Here is a 16,584-nt window from a genome sequence, read left to right on the forward strand (position 1 = left end):
AAGACCCAATTAGAAGAGTTATTAGAAAAGGGATACATAAGGCTTAGTGTAACCCCATGGGGTGCGCCTGTCTTGTTTGTAAATAAGAAGGATGGTAGTATAAGGCTGTGCATCGACTACTATGAGTTAAACCAAGTGACCATCAAGAATAACTATCCTGTCCCAAGGATAGATAATTTGTTTGACGAACTGAAAGGAGCTGGAGTTTTCTCTATGTTTGACTTAAGATCAAAGTATCATCAATTAAGAAATGCTGATAAGGACATTACTAAGACCGCTTTTATGACACGTTACGACCATTATGTGTTTACAGTAATACTTTTTGGATTAATTAACGCACCAGCAGTATTCATGGATCTCATGCACTGAATTTTCAAGCCATACTTAGACTAATTTCTGGTAGTATTTATAGATGATATATTGGTTTACTCAAAGAATAAAGAAGAGCATGAGAAATACCTCTAAATAAATTTGTCATCCCTCCAACAGAAGCAATTGTATGCAAAATTTTCGAAGTGTGAATTTTGGTTGGAACCAGTGGTGTTTCTGGGCCACGTCATTCCTAAGGAGGGTGTTGTCGTTGACCCAGCAAAGATTGAGCCGTTAGTGAATGGCCTACTCCAAAGAATGTGACTGATATATGAAGTTTTCTAGTTCTGACAGGTTACTATAGATGTTCTGTTAAGGATTTCCCAAAAATAGTCGGACCCATGACCAACCTTATGAAGAAAGAGTCCAAGTTTATTTGGAGCCCAGAATGTGAGAAAGCCTTCACCATCCTAAAAGAAAGACTAACCACAACCCTTATGTTATCCTTACCTGATGGGAGTGATACTTATGAAGTATATAGTGATGCATCTAAACATGGTCTATGGTGTGTTTTAATGCAACATAGAAGAGTCATTGCTTATGCATCAAGGCAACTGAAGCCATATAAATTCAACTACCCTACTCATGACCTAGAGTTGGCCGCAATAGTTTTTGCTTTAAAGATTTGGCGTCATTATGTGTATGGGGTGACGTAAGATATATACAGATCACTCAAAAGGATTGGAATATGAGGCAAAGGAGATGGTTATAATTCATAAAAGAGTACGATTTGGATATCCAATACCATGAAGGAAAAGCCAATGTAGTGGCAGATGCCTCGAGTAGGAAGACAAGTCATACGTTAAGCATTATGGTGGTGGCAAATTAACTGTGTTTAGACTTTGAGAAGATGAATCTTGAAGTTATGCAATATGGAGAAGTAGAGAAAATATTTAGTGCATTGACCATTCAACCCTCTATGTTTGATTAAATTAAGGAAGCTCAATTGAAAGATGAAAAGATGGAAAAGATAAAAGAGAAGGTGATGGATCAGAGGGTCATGCTGCAGATTTCGAAATTCATGAAGATAATGGAAGTTTAAGAATGGATGGAAGGTGGTGTATACCCAAAGATTGCGAAGATTTGAAATTAAAAATCATGGAAGAAGGCCATAATTTCTCCATATTCGATGCACCCAGGGGTGATAAGTTGTTTAAGGATTTAATAAAGAATTTCTGGTGGGCTCATATGAAGTTGGACGTAGCTGAATTTGTTTCCAAATGCTTAACATACATGTCAAAAGGTGAAGAGTGAACATACAAGACCCCACGGAAAAGTCCAACCTTTAGATATGCCATGATGGAAGATAGATTCTATTTCGATGGATTTCGTTGTTGCTTTAGCTAAGGGTAAACCTGGGAATGATACGATATGGGTAATTGTCGATAGATTGACCAAGTCTGCAGTGTTCATACCTATGAAGGGAGCATGGTCGATGGACCAACTAGCTAAGGCCTACATCAATCATGTATTGAGACTACATGGAGCACTGAAAGATATTGTGTCTAATCAATATTCTATATTCTGGCAGAAGCTATAACAAGCCTTTGGTTCGGAGCTACTGATGAGTACTGCTTTTCACCCAGCTACCGATGGTCAGATTGAAAGGACCATACAAGCCTTAGAAGCTATGAAGAGCTTGTGTCATGGAATATCAGGGTTCATGAGAAGATCATCTAGATCTGATAGAGTTATCCTATAACAACAGTTACCATTCAAGTATAGGCATGGCATCATTCGAGGCTCTATATGGTAGGAAATGTAGAAGCCCATTCTGTTGGAACGATATAAGTGAAACAGTTATACTTGGGACTCAATTGATTGAAGAGACCATGCAACAAGTTAAGATGATCCAAGAAAAGATTAAGGCAGCCCAAGATCATCAGACTAGCTATGCTGATCTGAAGCGCAAGGAAGAAGAATATGAAATGGGTGAAAAAGTGCTTTTGAAAGCTTCGCCAATGAAGGGTGTGGTGAGGTTTGGAATGAAAGGGAAGCTTAGCCCTAAGTTTATAGGCCCATATGAGATATTGGATAGAGTTGGAAAAGAGGCTTATAGACTAGTCCTACCCACTGAATTATGTCGTGTTCATAATGTGTTCCATATATCTCAGTTGAGATGGTATATCCCAGATAAACCGCATGTGTTACAACCTGAAACAGTTCAAATTGATGAGAACTTTTGTTATGAGGAAAGGTTTATTAAGATTTTAGACAGTATGGTTAAAAATGCCCGGATTAAGGACCTTAAAATCGTTAAGGTGCTCTAGTCTAATAAGAAGTCTGAAGAAACAACATGGGAAGCTGAGACTGAGATGCGAAAGAAATATCCAGCGTTGATTTGGAGGTTAGTAGTAGAGTTACAGGGGCTTAACTCCTTTTAAAAGGGGTAGAATGCGATAGAGTTTCGCGCGTTGACTTAGAACCCTATTTGCTTGACCTATTTTTGACATATTTTATGAGTTATTATGTGAGCCAACTTATTTTTTATAGAGAGTTTGTGGTATATTTGAATTACATGCTTTATTTCTTGATTGTGTGCTTTAAGTTTCGAGGACGAAACTTCTTTTAAGGGGGTAGTCTGTAGTACTCCATATTTTTCGTAAGTTATTAATTATAATTTTTAAAATGATTTTGTTTATTAAAGAGGTTATTATTAATTATAAAGGTTTTAAATAGGCTTTTATGATAATATATTATGAGTTTTTCAAATAGACTCTAGTCCAAATTAAATATTGGACCTAAGTGTATAAATTATAATCCAATTAGTTAGTTTAGTAGTTGAAGATATTTTCTTAAAAGAAAATCAGAAAAAGATTTTCAAAAAAAAAACATGAAAAAGATTTAAAGAAAGAGAATTTATTTAGCACATGCGGCTAAGAAGTTGAGCTTGTGATAAAGTTTTGGTTATTTGTTTCCTTTTTGCTGATCTTTTAGTTATTTGATCTTATATAATTATGTATTATGAGCTAATTTATATATTTTCCGAATCTTAGTTGGATAATCATAAATTTTAGCTATATCTTAGATAGATTATTTTATCTTTTTTCCTAAATTTATTTTAGTTTCGTAGCCCTATTCCTATTCTACCTATCCAGCTAGTATAAATAGGGGTCTTTACCCATCATATTCTTCACACCAAATTTGAGAAATAAATCTATTTTCTCAAGTTTAAACTCTCTTTCTCTCTTATCCTACCTTTTCTCTTCCTCCCTAATAATTACTAATTTTCAAGGTGCGTGTATATGTAGATCTGTAAATATTATTTTATATATATACATTGTATCATGTTTTTAGGGTCATTATTTTTAGATTGAAATACATGTTTTATGAATCTTGTTATGAAATTTATGACTTTTACTATGATTATTACGAGTTACATGAGTATGTTAAAATTTATAACTTATTAGGAACATGCTAGTAGTTTATAGTTAATCATCAGTTCGGTCATTAAAAGTGAGCGAAATAATATGCATGTGTAAAGTGTCATGCGTGAATTAGTACTGTGAATAAATCCACATGAAATCCTTAACCACTATTATTATGTCATGATCATACATGTCAATAAACTAAATTGCTAGTATGATAAGGTCATGCGCCAATATGTTAGATAGAATTTGCATGATTTATTAGTTATAGTACTTTATGTTATCAAATACTATTGATATAATTCTCTCACTATAATTAGGAGTTCAAGATTATTTCATGATTAAGTTCTTAATTTTATGCTTTTATATGGCTAAAGTTTTATACAACTTACTATTCTTTAAAGGAGGATTATTTCCGAAAGATTTTTATTAGTTATATGATCTTTTATGATCGTAATTATAAAGAGGCAACGACTTGTTATTTATTAACAGGAACGGTAGCTATGATATTTTACCCATGTACTTTTTATATGAGTCATGTGGATAAGGTAATTCCCCTCGTAATAGACTCATTAAGGAATATTAAACGTAGGGGGTGTGCACACTTTAGGAAAGTTACCTAGGCAAGGAAAAAGAGTTTTTATTAAAGTTATATACTCTATATTATACAAGTATTACAAGTATCCAAGGAAGGTTTATAGGAACATTTTGAATGTTTAATAAAGTATTTAAATTTTCGCATACATATGTACTTAGTACTTTTACTGACACGCGTTTTGATTGTTTGTTTTTTATGGCTTTGTCCCTTTGATGACCCTTTTGGCGAGCATAATTTACAAGTTGATTTGATGCATACTTCGCATGGGGGAGCTAGTGAGGAGTAATGCATAGCTTAGTTTAGTAGTTGTTATTTTTATAATTCCCTTTGTCATAGTTGTTGGAGTTAAGGCTTGGAAAAGCCTTGGCTCATTTTGTTGTTTGTCCCACATTGCTTGTGGGAGGGAATTTCTTCATGTTTATATATTTCCTCCCTCCTTCCATCTATTGAGTTGGTTCTAAAGATGCTTTTGTGGTTGGATGATATATTTGGTTTGGGCTTACTATCACACACGCGCGCGCGCGCCGCCTGCCCGGACCGGGCCAGGGCCTTGGGCCTTGGGCTTTGGGCTTTGGGCTTTGGGGAATAAACTTAACTTAACTAAAGTTTTGGACCCGGGAGCTACGCGTATGTGGCTGTTGGAATTCTGTAACGTTTTACCGTTACAGTATTCATGGCAATCCCTAATTATCTGCCCATTGATTTCTGTCTTGATTGTTGTCCGTTTTTGGCTTGAATTTTCCCTATAAAATCAGTGCCATTCTGTTCAGTCAAATACACACAAACACAATCTCTCTCTTCTTCCTTCTCTTCTCTTCTCTCTTCCTGGGTTTTCGTGCTTATCTCCAAAGCTCAGTTTGCTAGTGGTGGCATTCTTAGCTACTGTGTTAACCTTGGGGAGCATTCCGGCCAACTCGATAACCACCAGTGTCGGGCCGTAATTGCTTTCAAGTCAGTGGTCTCCTACCACGGCACAGTTCTGAAAGCTCTTTTTCTGCCTTTGCGAATCGTTTATTCCAACAATTTGAAAGCAATTACTATTATTTGCAATGGCAGAAAGATCAACCAAATCAATGGCTCATCTGTCCAAACTTGAGTCCCTTGATGGAAATAACTACAAACGCTGGGCTCAGAAACTTTTTATGTTTTTCGAGCAATGGATATTGACTATGTCCTGTTCAATGACTGTCCCACTGCCATTACGGCTTCTGCTGATTCATCTTCTCCTTCTGCTTGTGTCATTAAGCAGAATGAGGATAGATTTTGAAATATGAAAAAGATAATAAAACAGTTCGTTTCCATCTCCTTAATCTGATGACTAATAATTTGTTTGATTTGTTTATGGTTCATAAGTCATCTAAACTGATTTGGGAGGCCCTTGAGAAAAAATATGGGGCTGATGATGCTGGGAAAAGAAATATGTTGTAGGAAAGTGGCTGTCTTTCCAAATGGTTGATGACAAACCTGTCATGGACCAAGTTCATGTCTACGAGAATTTATGTGCTGATGTTCTAAATGAGGACATGAAAATCTGTGAGGTTTTCCAGGCTAATGTTCTGCTGGAAAATTTCCTCCTTCCTGGAGGGAGTTCCGTAACAATCTGAAGCATAGGAAAGAGTTCCTGTCTCTTCAGGAACTAATCAGCCATATGAGGATTGAAGAGGCCAACCAGATCAAAGATAATCAGGACTCGGCTCTTGTCAATGTTTCCAAAGCTAATCTGGTGGAATCTGTTGCTGCGCCAAGTTCTGATAAGTTCAAGGGTAAGGGCAAGAAGGTATTCAACAAGGGTAAGAAGCAAGGAAAAGTGAACAAACCAAGTGGTAAGATTCAAAAGAGGACCTTTGTGTGCTATGTGTGTGGAAAGCCTGATCATAAGGCTTACCAATGTCCTCAACGCCAAGGTTTGTCCAAAAAGAAACTCCTCAAGCTAACCTTGCTGTTTCGGATGATGTTATTGCTGCTGTGGTTGTTGAAGCAAATCTGGTCGAAAATCGTTCTGACTGGATTCTGGACACCGGGGCTTCAAGGCATTTCTGTTCGAACAAGGAGCTGCTCCATGACTTCCAGGATGCAACAGAAGGTGAGTGCGTCTACATGGGGAATGCAGCAACTGCTGGAGTGCTTGGACATGGAAAGGTCACTCTAAAACTTACCTCTGGAAAAACCCTCTCCCTTTCAAATGTCTTGTATGTTCCTACTATGCGTCGTAACCTAGTGTCTGGTGCCTTGTTAAACAAAGCTGGTTTGAAAATTGTTTTTGAGGCTGACAAGGTTGTAATGACTCGTGGTGGGGAATTTGTGGGGAAAGGGTATCTGAGTGGGGGTTTGTTTATTTTAAATGTTGCTTCTTCTGTATCTGCTATTAATATAAATGTTTGTGGTTCTGCTTATATTGCTGAGTCTTTAAATTTATGGCATGGTAGATTAGGACATGTGAATGTTGCTTCTATTAAGAGACTAAGGACCTTAGAATTGATTCCTAATCTGTCCTCAACCGAGTTTTCTAAGTGTCCTGTTTGTGTTGAAGCAAAATTTACCAAGAAACCTTGCAAAACCGTGACTCAAAGGACCACCCAACTTCTAGAATTGGTTCATACAGACTTAGCTGACTTTCAGAACACTAGAAGTAGAGGAGGAAAATTCTGGTATATTTCCTTTGTTGATGATTACTCGAGGTTCACTAAGTTATACCTTCTTAAGACCAAAAGTGAGGCAGGGGAAGCTTTTTTGAAGTATAAGGCCGAGGTAGAAAACCAACTTGATAGGAAAATCAAGAGGGTTAGGTCTGATAGGGGTAGAGAATATGAGAACTTCTCTTGGAATGACCATTGTGAGAAATTGGGAATCATTCATGAACTTAGTGCTCCTTATGTACCCCAACAAAATGGTATAGCTGAAAGGAAAAATAGGTCCTTGAAAAATATGATGAATGCTATGCTTGTAAGTTCTGGGTTGCCTGATGAAATGTGGGGGAAGCTGTTCTTTCAGCTTGTCATGTTCTTAACCGAGTTCCTCACAAAAGTTAGATAAGACCCCTTATGAGCTATGGAAGGGTTATCCTCCAAACTTGAGTTTCTGAGGTGTGGGGGTGTCTAGCCAAAGTTGGGCTTCCTGACTATAAAAAGTCAAACATGGACCTAAGACTTTTGATGCTGTGTTATTGGTTATGCTCATGCTGCTTATAGATTCATGTCTTTGAGTGATAGGTCTATTGTGGAGTACAGAGATGCTGAGTTTTTTGAACATGTTTTTCCTTTGAAAAAAGGTGATGTTGCATCTGTGCCTTCTTGTTCTTCTCCTGCTGTTGATTTATCTACTTGTTCTACGCATGAGTTGTTCTACCTACTAGTGATATTCCTATTGATTTGACTTTGAGTAGTAGTTCAGTTGACATGCATGCTAGTAGTTCTTCTGTCGTAGATGAGCCTAGGAGAAGTAAGAGACCTAGAGTAGCAAAAGACTTCGGTTCTGATTTTGTTACTGCTTTTCTATCTGAAAGTTCTTGTGTTGACTTGTTGAGTGATGAACTAGTTTATGCTTTCATGATAGAAGAGGACCCAAAGACCTTTGATGAGGCAATGAGATCTGTGGATGCCAGTTTTTGGAAAGAGGCCATTAAGAGCGAGTTAGATTCCATAGTGTCTAACTCTACTTGGGAGTTGACTGACTTACCTAAGGGATCAAAGACCATAGATAGTAAATGGATCTTTAAAAAAGAAGTTGAGACCTGATGGAACTATTGAGAGGTTTAAAGCTAGGCTTGTCATCAGGGGTTTACTCAGAGGAAAGGACTAGATTACTTTGACACTTATTCTCCTGTGACTAAGATAGCCACTATTAGGACCCTGCTTGCTCTTGCTGCTATTCATGACTTAGTTATACATCAGATGGATGTTAAGACTGCTTTCCTGAATGGTGACTTAGAGGAGGAGATTTACATGTCTCAACCTGAGGGTTTCGTGGTGCTAGGTCAAGAAGATAAAGTGTGCAAATTGAGGAAGTCCTTATATGGTCTCAAACAAGCACCAAAACAATGGTATGAAAAATTTGATAGTACTGTTGTGTCAAATGGTTTCATTGTAAACAACTCTGATTCTTGTGTTTATTCAAAATTGATAGGATCAGATTGTGTGATTATATGTCTTTATGTGGATGACATGCTGATTTTTGGTAACAACTTAAAGGTGGTTAATGATACTAAACTTTTCTGTCTTCAAAATTTGAGATGAAAGATTTGGGGGAAGCTGATGTGATTTTAGGAGTCAGACTTAAGAGAGTCTCCGGTCGCATTTCCCTTAGCCAGTCTCATTATGTGGAAAAGGTGCTTAAAAAGTTTAATTCCTTTGATGTTGTTCCAGTGAGTTCTCCCTATGATTCTAGTATTCATTTGACCAAGAACTTAGGTGAAAGTGTCTCTCAAAGTGAATATGCGAAAATCATAGGTAGTTTGATGTACCTCATGAACTGTACTCGACCTGACATAGCTTATGCAGTGAGTAGACTTAGTAGATATACACATAACCCTAGTAATGAACACTGGAGTGCTCTTCATCGTCTTCTCAGATACCTAAAAGGAACTGTTGATTTTGTTTGCACTATTCTAAATTTCCTGCTGTTCTTGAAGGATTTTGTGATGCAAACTGGGTATCTGGTAATGATGAGATTAGTTCAACTAGTGGCTATGTGTTTACCCTTGGTGGTGGTGCTATATCGTGGAAGTCTTCGAAACAGACTTGTATAGCACGTTCCACCATGGAGTCTGAGTTCATTGCCCTCGAGTTGGCAGGGCAAGAAGCTGAATGGTTGAGAAACTTGTGTCTGATGTTCCTTTATGGGGAGGACAGGGTGAACCTGTCTCTCTTCATGTGATTCTCAAGCAGCCATTGGTGTTGCTAAGAACAGTGTCTACAATGGTAAGAAGAGACACATACGGATCAGACATGGAGTCGTCAAACAACTCCTGAAAAATGGGGTGATTTCTTTGGACTATGTGAGGTCCGAAAGAAATCTTGCAGACCCCTTTACTAAGGGGTTATCTAGGAGAGTTGTCCTAGAGTCGTCGAGGGGGATGGGGCTAAAGCCCATTAGTTGAGATTTTAGGTGGATACCCGTTTGGGTCAAACGAAGCCATAAATCTTAACTTGCACTACATTTCCCATCCCTATGACACATGGTAGTGCTTTTATCCATAGCCTATTGGTGGTGCTTCTGAGACGCACTTGATGGATATACATTGAGAGGTTGAGCATTTTGCTCTTAATAGTTCCATATCCCTCCGGGGTGGTGTTATTGAGAAAACACTTGATGGACTACCTACGTAAGTGTGGAGGTTAAGCCGCCTTCTATGAAAGACTGGGCTGTCTTTCTAGAGCACTTATTAGACCCAAGGAATGCGCATGGCTATAAAGCGCTTGTGATGTATCGCGGAGATTGCACGATCTTAAGGTAGGTATGTGTTGTGGGGGTCTCAACGGAACTCTGGTGAGTTCAAGAGTAATTCACTCACTAGATAGTAAGTTGTTGCCTCATTTCACTATGCATCAATTCAAATCGAAAGATATTGGTGCTTAAGTACTTTCCTTTCCTTACCCAGGAATTTCTTTTGCTTTTCTGAGCCTTTGTGGGGGATTGTTGGAGTTAAGGCTTGGAAAAGCCTTGGCTCATTTTCTTGTTTGTCCCACATTGCTTGTGGGAGGGAATTTCTTCATGTTATTATATTTCCTCCCTCCTTCCATCTATTGAGTTGTACTAGAGATGCTTTTGTGGTGGATGATATGTTTGGTTTGGGCTTGCTATCACACACGCGCGCCGCCCGCCCGGACCGGGCCAGGGCCATGGGCCATGGGCCATGGGCCTTGGGCCATGGGCCTTGGGCCTTGGGCTTTGGGCTTTGGGGAATAAACTTAACTAAAGTTTTGGACCCGGGAGCTACGCGTGTGTGGCTGTTGGAATTCTGTAACGTTTTACCGTTACAGTATTCATGGCAATCCCTAATTATCCGCCCATTGATTTCTGTCTTGATTGTTGTCCGTTTTTGGCTTGATTTTTCCCTATAAAATCAGTGCCATTATGTTCAGTCAAATACACACAAACAGAATCTCTCTCTTCTTCCTTCTCTTCTCTTCTCTCTTCCTGGGTTTTCGTGCTTATCTCCAAAGCTCAGTTTGCTTGTGGTGGCATTCTTAGCTACTGTGTTAACCTTGGGGAGCATTCCGGCCACGTTCGATAACCACCAGTGTCGGGCCGTAATTGCTTTCAAGTCAGTGGTCTCCTACCACGGCACAGTTCTGAAAGCTCTTTTCTGCCTTTGCGAATCGTTTATTCCAACAATAGTAGCAACGATAAATTTTATTTATCAATAAAGATAAGTTTAGTTCCGCCGCATTGTTAAATTAGTAGTTAGCAGTTTTAGCCTTTAACTTTATCCCGTGGCGGTAATACTCTCAAGTTTTCCAAGTGTTTTATATTAAAATATATTCTTCAAAAAGAGATAAATTTGGAGGTGTTACACTTTAGGCAATAAGAGGGAGCCTATTCATAATTCACCCTTTGCTTAATAGCTATGCCTGAGGCATCTTCTACACAAACACTCTTAGGAAGCTCCTTAGTAACATCCACTTCTACCAACATTCGAGCAAAAATTATTCTTTGTTGATATGTGGCACACTCATCGGCAAAAAGAGGCACACCAACTATACTGCCAATTCGACTTAGGGATTTAGAACCCCAATAGTTAAAGGGAAAGTTATACAACCTAATCCACAGGGGAACCACCCTTAAAACTTCAGCTTGGAAATCAAAATCAGGTTTCCATGCCTTAATCACCATAGATCTACTATTGATCATATGAGGGCAAGCATATAAAATATCATTTCTATCAACAATAGAAGCAGACTTAACAATGAAATAGCGCTTATCATGAAGGAAAATTTTTGGTTTACCAACATGATTCCATTGCTACTTTATAAATCTAGTTAAAGCCCCAATAGAAGGAGTCTGACCCACAATATAACAAAGCAGACCAGGCTTGGGAGAGCTTATCAACCTTTGCCTGGTCTATTTAGCAATCTTCTTACCTTTTTTCAGAAAAGGAAGAATAAACTTGAAAGATGCTCCTTTGGCTATAAGTATTTTGCCAACTACAACAACAAACCATTTAGGAGGATTGTCCCAGCTCTTTTTATCCCCATCGTCACCATTACTCATATTGTAGGTAGCATCATTCTCCTGGGTAACATTACCAATAGTAGGAGACTAGAACCTTTCAGGAGAGCTAATAGGCACAACTTCAGGGGTCGAATTATTACTCATAAGAGGAGTAATCACCAGTGTTGTATTCGCAACAAGAGATGTTTTATGAGCTCTAAAAGCCTCATTAATGGCGTCAATTGCAGCTTGAATCGCCGGTGAAGAGTGACGAGGAAGCTCCTTACTGTTACATTGCCTTGCAAGTTCTTCAGATTCTAGATCTTATCATTTATCTTATGTGTTAGTGCACCCTTAACTTGTTCAGATTGAGGTGAAAGTTGGGGGTTTTTTTGGTAGACACATCAGTGTCAGACAACAGTTAGCTTAAACCCTAAGCAATCGCCTTTTCACCATGGAGAGAAAACTACCTCACCTTTTTTTATAATTAATTAATTAAAGTTAATCTATCATTCAATATATTACAAACACATAATGAACATATGACTTAGATGCAATAACATCTGGCCAACATGTGTTCAGTGAACATATGCTAATTGGACAATGAACATATGTCATGTTATTAATACAATTAATATGTGTCAAACACACAATGAATATATGAACAATTGTACCAAATATTTGAATAAACACATAATAAGCATATGACCAACACGAATACAATGAGTACATTATAATAATACAATGAATATATATTTACAATATTATGAATATTACTTGGTTTTTTTCTAGATAATGTTGAACTTGTTCATCTCCTTTGTTCATTGGGCTATCTCCTTTGTTCATTCGGGTATCAATTGCAAGGTTGTTTTCGTTTTTTTTACAAACAACTATGAAGATTTTTAGTACAAAAGAGGGAAAAAAAATAAGAACTGAAAGTGCAAAATGTAAAAAAAAATGTTCTATTTTCTTATCAAATGCATAGATCTAATACCTTATGTTATCGATTTCGCTTTGGAAGTTGTTGTGTTCTTCATGTACGACAATTGTGCAAAAAAATGAGGAATTTGAAGAGTTTGATGAGAGAGGTTAGAGAGAAGTTAGATAAATGTTGGAGGACCTAAGGAGAAAAGAGAGAAAATCTCTGGAAGTGGGAAAATGAAAGTAATGAATTCAAAAAATAGGTTTTATGTTTTTTGATGTTCATTGGAGATCAACATATGTTCTTTTCGTGCGTTTTTGGTTTAAAGAACCTGCGTTTTATGCCTTGTGTTGCTGCGTTTTGGATGGTAAAAATCTTCCTCTAGCTACACTCGTGTGCACCATCGACGAACGGCCTAACTTATACATTTACAAACCAATTTATGAAACTAGCAAGCCAAAATATCTATACAAATATATTAAAAGGCGTGCGTGACAATGTATACATGTTAGGTGGCACCTCTTTTACTCTACTAGAATTGTCTAATGTATACACTTGTCAATTAGAAAAGTAAAATTACCTTGCAACAAGATTTGAACTCATGACCTCTTGCTATTATAGCATGACACAATTACCATCTCAACCAACTTTTAATCATACTTTAAGTGTCCACATTATTATATTTGTACCTTTCAAGTGTTGAGTTTTCCTTAATATATATTTTAATGGGAATGAAAAAAATGCATATCAAGTTCGGAAAACTATACCAACCCGGGGCAACGTCCGGGTCCAAATACTAATCTATACAAATATATTAAAAGGCATGCGAAAACAAGAAACTGTGCCACGTGGCGCTCTCTCCCTAGGGAGTTTTAGTTCATGTAATGCATGTACAATAAAAAAAATTAAGAAATTGCATAATATAGGGTTTGATCTCGAGACCTCAAGTCCATATACTAAAGTTTTAACCAATAGGCTAAGTTGTATTTAGTGTTAATATCATAAAGTATTATACTAATAAATGAAATTTTTTCTTACCCGGGACATAGCCCGGGCCTAAAAACTAGTTCATATATTATAATACGTACTGAACATAATTGCAATTTTCAAGGTTTTTTTATAAAATAAAAGCCGACTAGTGCTTAAATGAACAAAATTAGAATTTCGATAAGTTAGGAAAGTCAAGGTTTGTTATTTGGAAGCAGATGTTAAACCACTTCTTTTGATAATCAATAACGCCAATATCTCTATTATATAAGGGAAGGGAGGAGCAATGGTGTCCTCTTTTGAAATGCCTATTTTGCCCCTCTTCCCATTCTAAATTACAAATTCACTTACAAATCAAAGGGGTCTCAAACAAAAATACCAAAAATATAATTATAACAATCACTCACAAGTCAACTAAAATCATAAAATTGCACAATTTACGTTATGCAAATCACTAAAATGAGGAAACTTTATAAAAACTTAAAAATTCACCTACAAACTACAATCTATAAAAAATTGACTTGAAATCAAAGTGTCCACTTTCTTTACAATTTATGAAGTATTGTACTTAATTCAAAAATCAACTAAAAAATTATAATATTAGAAATCATAAATAAATTCAATAAAATCTCTATTTTGTTCATAAATTTTAACTTTGAAAAGTAAAAAAAAAAAAAAAAAAAAAAAAACTAAAAGAATAATGGTGAGAGACTTAAGTGTCAGAAACTAAACCAATCAAATTTTACAACTAAAAACAATTATATTTTGTATGTCAAATGTTCAAAATTTGACTCTTATGTCGAAAAAAATCGAATTTCTGTTTCGAAAAAAAATTCAAGCATGCATCGCGTGCAAATAATTCTAGTTTGAATTATTTAAACCTTCAATCGATTGAGGATTTGATAGGAAATTGAGTACCTTAAACAAAACAAAAAAATGAGGGAGGGTGAGAATTAAGGAAGGTGGATTGAATATGATAGAGTCGATAAAAAGATGTTGAGTGGGAATTGAAAATTTGAAGGTGGATGAAGAGTTTTTTTAGGGGAATAAGTAATCAAGTTTTTGGGTTAAGTAAGGAGCAAGTTTATAGTCTGAACATCTAACAATAATCTTATTGTCAGACGGCTGATGTCATCAAATTGACGTGATAACGCTTATCTTCAAAACAATAATTATCTCAAATCCTTGACTATTAGCTCAAAATCATAACTTTTAATATCGAAATGATAACTATCAGAGAATCATTAACTAATAATCGAAAAACATTAACTAATAATCGAAAAATCATAACTATTAACCAAAATCCATAACTCTGAAGTTCCTAGGTATATCCAAAGACTAAGAGGAACATTGAATCTGAAGTTCCGAAGCAGTTCTTGAGTGGGAGCAGCAAGATGAAGTTTCAGAGTTGAAACAAGAAGTTCCTAAGTAGGAATTATGAGTGCAAAGTTCCTTAAAGGAACTAGCACATTGAAGTTTCAGTCGTAGAGCTATCAACATGCGGTTCTTGAGTTGGAGCAGCATGGAGCATGAAGGTAGAAAATATGAGTTTCTTTTCTAAAATTCATGTGGGTACGTGAAACGTGAAAGGTAATGGAACAAGGTCAAAAGTACCTCGTGGAACTTAGAGTCAAAAGTAACTCGTGGAACTTAGAGTCAAAACAATAATTATCTCAAATCCTTAGGGCCTGTTCTCCCCAGCTTATTTTCAGTTCAGTTCAGTTCAGTTTAGTTCAATTCAGTTCAGTTCAGTTCAGTTCAGTTCAATTCAGTTCAGTTCAGTTCAGTTCAGTTCAGTTCAGTTCAGTTCAGTTCAATTCAGTTCAGTTCAGTTCAGTTCAGACCAGTTCATATCAGTTCAGCTCTTGACAATACTTGTACTCTCACATATCCCTATTCATTTCAGTTCAGTTCAGTTCAGATCAGTTCGGTTCAGATCAGTTCAGTTCAATTCAGTTCAATTCAGTTCAGTTCAGCTATTTTATGCCGAAGAGAACAGGCCCTAAGTGGACAACCTATTGAGATAAATAAGGAATATATATCTAAAAGAGATTATTTAAATTAAGAATAATATATTTTTAGAACTAGTTTAGCAATAATATTCTAAAGTTGTTAGGAGTCTCAAATTAATTATATTGAATCAAAGATCGCGTTAACCATGCAGCAGGTTCATTTGGTTAGTTTAACAAATCTTTCTTTGGTTGTTTCCAACGTTTGAGTGTGTTCCTAAGCAAATAACAATTAAAAGTGAATTTGATGTAATAACCAAATTTAACATGTAGTCTGACAATTTAGAGAGTTAGTCTTTTAGTTTCCTACTTAGTGTAACCTAAAATACTACCCAAAAGATGAACAAACATCTATACTAATATATTAAAAGGTAAGCAAATAACAATTAAAAGTGAATTTGATGTAATAACCAAATTTAACATGTAGTCTGACAATTTAAAGAGTTAGTCTTTTAGTTTCCTACTTAGTGTAACCTAAAATACTACCCAAAAGATGAACAAACATCTATACTAATATATTAAAAGGCGTGTATAACAACGTCGATGCGCCACATGACACCCTCCTCCTGCCACCAGAATTTCGCCATGTGTCTGTTAACCAACAAAGTCAAGTGGTCATTATTTTAAAAATAAATATACTTAAGCTTGGGCTCAAACCCCTGACCTTATGTAAGGGTTTTCAAAGAATCACCATCTCATCTAACTTCGCTTAGTGATCCATGTTTCCATAGTTAATGTATATTAAACATATCCCTTGTATCCTTAAAAATAAATAAATTTGCATGTTCATTAAAATTAATTATGTATGCATGATACCATTTGAAGAGCAGTTGACCACTACAGTACTGCCCCTAGGGAGTTTTAGTTCATGTAATCTATGTACAATAAAAAAAATTTAGAAATTGTGTAGTATAGGATTTGATCCCAAGACCTCAAGTACATATACTAAAGTCTTAACCACTAGGCTAAGTTGTGTTTATTGTTATTATCATAAAGTATTATATTAATAAATGAATTTTTTTTTTACCCGGGGCATAGCCCGGGCCTAATAACTAGTTGGCTATTAAATGTGTTCCCTTCTTTTTTAGAATTAAAACTTGTTATATTGACCAATGATTACTAATGCAAAAACACTTGTTGAACTCATATCTATAGACGTATTCACAAAAACATCCTCTTGTA

The sequence above is a fragment of the Beta vulgaris genome, chromosome 6 (assembly GCF_026745355.1).
Source record: "Beta vulgaris subsp. vulgaris cultivar EL10 chromosome 6, EL10.2, whole genome shotgun sequence".
In the NCBI taxonomy this organism is placed as follows: Eukaryota; Viridiplantae; Streptophyta; class Magnoliopsida; order Caryophyllales; family Amaranthaceae; genus Beta; species Beta vulgaris.